Source organism: Terrapene carolina, unplaced genomic scaffold (genome assembly GCF_002925995.2).
Source record: "Terrapene carolina triunguis isolate 2854851 unplaced genomic scaffold, T_m_triunguis-2.0 Scaffold173, whole genome shotgun sequence".
NCBI classification, from domain to species: Eukaryota; Metazoa; Chordata; order Testudines; family Emydidae; genus Terrapene; species Terrapene triunguis.
This window is the reverse complement of record NW_020664524.1, coordinates 1,958,905-1,962,889: the sequence shown is the minus strand read 5'-3', so window position 1 is coordinate 1,962,889 and position 3,985 is coordinate 1,958,905. Positions and strand designations below refer to the sequence as shown.

The 3,985-nt window shown below is 43.2% G+C and overlaps 1 non-coding gene across 1 annotated transcript; it reads right to left on the bottom strand.

The window, feature by feature from the left end:
* Positions 1–226: 226 nt before the first annotated feature.
* On the bottom strand, positions 227–329 carry LOC112102684. The gene has a single exon (XR_002907768.1). It is a non-coding gene; the product is annotated as a U6 spliceosomal RNA (small nuclear RNA).
* Positions 330–3,985: the final 3,656 nt, after the last annotated feature.

Here is a 3,985-nt window from a genome sequence, read left to right as displayed (position 1 = left end):
TGGAAATAACTCCACTCCTCCTATCTCATAAGGGTGTTATGAGGATTAACTAAATGATTCATAGATTATAAAGCCAGAAGGCACCACTGGGATCATCTAGTCTGACCTCGTGAATAATACAGACTGTAGGGCTTCCCTGAAATAATTCCTGGTTGAGATACTTCATATCTCTTAGGAAAAAAGCCAATCTTGATTTTAAAATGACCAGTGGTGGAGAATCCACACAAAAAATATGGAATGCTACACATTTGCATGTCATCTTTGCATAGGGGCCACATTAATCATTTCTGTGTCTTTCCAGATTTAGTACATTATGTTGGCCTAAGATTTGCACATTTATGTCCAACCTAAGCCCTTGAAATAGGGCTTCAGTAGTGCACAAGTCTTGTACTGGCCAGGGGTACATTTTATCTGCTCTTTCTATGAGACTGCCAGTTGTGCTACACGGTGTGGCGGCTTCACTCTTCATTAAATAGGAAACTATTGTAGATTCCCTTTGTAGGAGTGAAAACTAGTGAAGTAACCTACTGCATTACTACGCCTCTTGCAATGAATATTTTTATTCTCAAGCTTGTTTTATTTTTATGAGTCCTCCTAATTACAGCAAATTAAAAGAAAAAACAGCAAGCAGCAATTAGTAGGAACATAAGTTAGTAATATTCATGACGTAAGCTATAGTGACAGCATGTGAGGAGCTGTTCCAAAAATTGAGACTAAAATTTTAATAGAGATAAACTTACAGCGCGGCAGGGGAAGGTCATTCCGTTTCACAGAGGATTTAGATATTTTGAAATTTGATTCCATTCTGATTAAGAATGAAACCCAACTATTTCAAAATTCTCCACCGAAAGTTATGGCGTGCCAGCTCCCAGACAGTCCGCCTGTCCGGCTGCCCCAGAGCCACAGATACTGGAAGATTTGGGGTCCCTGGCCCCGGAGCAGTCCACATGGACAGCTGATCCAGAGCTGCAAACCCTGGAACCTGGGCTCTCCAACAGCTCTCCAGGCAGGCTGCCAAGGAGCCAGGCAGGTGAGCTGGCAGGAAACCAAGCAGGTTTCAGATGGAGACCTGCCTGGATCCTGTTAGAACGCCAGCAAAATCAAGCCCTCTCCACCATGTTGCAATTTTGCCAAATCGGCAAATTCCAACAAAATGTTTCATCAGAAGTTTCTCATCAGCTCTAAATAGACTCACACGAGGGCCGAAAAACCAAGTGAGAGCATGTGATTTGGAAGACAGGGCTTGTTCTGTGCTGCAGCACTGGCAACTTCATGTGTTGGCTTAATATTCAGGGTGCATATTCTGAAAATGTCAGCGCACAACTTTCCTCCGTACATGTTTAAAGCCCTGCTCTGGTATAAACTGACCATGTGCAAACACGTAGCTGGGATTTTGCATTTGATAAACCAGAAGCAGTTTACCCATAACATATTTGGTTCTCACAGTCCTTCACTTTGCATTGAAGGTAAACTTGTATGCTACAAAACCAAGGCTAAATTGTGCCTTTGGGACACAGCTCAAAGGAGAGGCAGGTGTGGACCACGCTGTCCCAAGTAGAAACTTGTGGAAGCATTCATCTACAGACAGTCCCAGTTCCCTCTGGAGAGCAACAGGAGCACAGTTATCGCACCTCCCTTTGGCAAAGGTCAGGGTGCCCTTTCCAGTCTTATTTGGGGCCAGCCCAGCTATCAAGTGCAAAGGAAGGACTAGGACATGGCACTTCCCCTCTTGACCTCTCTCCATGTGGTGGCACTAGACTCAGAGTCCTGGCATTCATGACCATGCCTGACCCTCTCTCTGTCTCTCACGTTTGCAAAGGTACCCTTCATCTTCACTCCCACACATCAGTAGAGAGATACTGTATCATTCTTTTCCAGAGAGAGAAGATTGCATTTTCTAGACTGACAGTATCTAATGGTGACAAGAGTCATTCTCCCCATGTTTCATCAGCGATAGCAGAAATGTTACCTTGGAGCTGCCACACAGCTGGCTGGAAATACCGTGTAGTGTAACTCAGTAAATCACCTACGTCACACGATCTTTGTCAGTTGGGGAAGCTCTCTACAGCATCCACCCGCCAGAACAACTGGGCTATTGCTCTCTGGAGGCTTGGAAGGTTTAGATTTTTATCAGTAAATATCGATAAACATTGATTTCACCGAGTGCGCACAAACCAATGAAAAAATAGTTCCATAGATAATTATTGATATTTACAGCCTGGCAAAGTAAGAAAAATGCTGCTTGAGAACTTACTCAAGTTTGATTTAAGGCTAAAATTTTGACATATGATGTTAATAGTTTGTGTTTCAATGGTTATAAAGCTTTAACTTTTTTAATCTCAACATCTACTGTAATTAAATAATTGTTGCCTGCCCCCCTCCACACACACGCATATTGTCTGTCCCTCCTGCAACTGTGACCATTTAAATCAATAAAAGTCAAAAAAAAAAAAAAGTTTAAACCCCCTAATTTTGCACAACTGTGAAAATTTAAATTGATGAAAATTGAAAAACAGGCTTAAACCTAAAAATCAATATTATCCATCAAAATGATAAAAAAAAAACAATCAAATTCTGCCCAGTCTAGCTGTATGCAATTCTGCCCAAGTCCTGGCATAAGCAATTGAACCTGGTGCAGTGACTGCTCTGTCACTGAGCTGTCCTTTGAGTTACTGTAACTGGTCTGTGGAAACCAGACCCTATCCCAAATATATCGGTTTGTTGTTGTTGTACTATGATTAATAACCATATTACATGCCTGGCTCCTTCCAGTGCTTTACAGTAGAGAGAGGCTATGTAATTATTCCCATCTGGCACATGGGAAAAGTGAGATAGGGAGGCTCATGTCAATGACAGTGTCGAAGGCAGGAAGAGAACCTAGGAGTACTGATTTCTAGTCCCCTGCTGTAATCTCACTAGACTTTAAGAATCCAAGAAAGGAGACACCTCCATCCTGGTGACTGGAGAGGAAAGAAAGAGAAGCAGGAATCAGAAAGGAAAGAAAAACCCTAGCAAGGAGCAAGAGATGGGCCTGTAAATGGAGGAGAAACCTGCCTTGAGGAGTAGAAACTCTGGAGAGGCCGCTGTCAGACTCTTTGGACCACAGAGACAGAGGTGCTATTTCACAGGCACAACTCACAGTATGCCAACAGTATTTCTGTGGTGCTGCCAGGCATCCTTTGATACTTTAGCTCAGAGTGCTCCCTGGAGTCTAATTGGGGCCTTTCAAGTACCGTACTTCCCCTTCCTCCTCAGCTGTAAATACATGTAGCGGTTCACTACCGATGGGAGGCTGTCTAGATAAACAAGACAGAGCACAGGGCTTGGGTGCTTTTAGGAGACAAATATATGCTCTGACTGACCACAATTACAGTAAGCTCCAGTTTTAGGAAGAGGATTTGAATCTATCTACATCTTCCCTTCCCCTCCCTGAATATATTATATACCAGATATTGTTCTACGGTCAAAGGGGCCTTTATCATGAAAACAATGAACTGCTTACTCCAGATCAAGAATTATTAACAGAAATGATTCAGTCAGCAAGGACTACATAGGAGAAAATTGTAAAGTGTTCTTGGACAATTTGCAAACAGAAAGAGGCACAACCTGCAAGAGGGAGCACAAAATCCCATGCCAGGGCAAGCAGGGAAATGGGTGATACTTTCTCCCTCAAAAGGCCCACTGCACAGACACTCAGGAGGGGATAGAAATATCTGGGGAGAAGGCCCTCCTTCTTCTCTCTCTCATACTTCATGCAAGAGGCCAGAAACAAACATCTGAGGAGCACCATGTACAGAGGAAGGTTTACAAACAAGTTTCATTGGTCCTTCATCAAATGTGCCTGGGGTGAGGGGTCACCCTGATGGAGACTGCAGGGTTCTGTTGAGTTCTTTTGGGACTGCCCTTGTGGTGATAAGAATATTGTTAAGGGTCCTGTATACCACTGATTCTTCTTTAAACAGTTGAGCTGAGACAGCTACAAAAC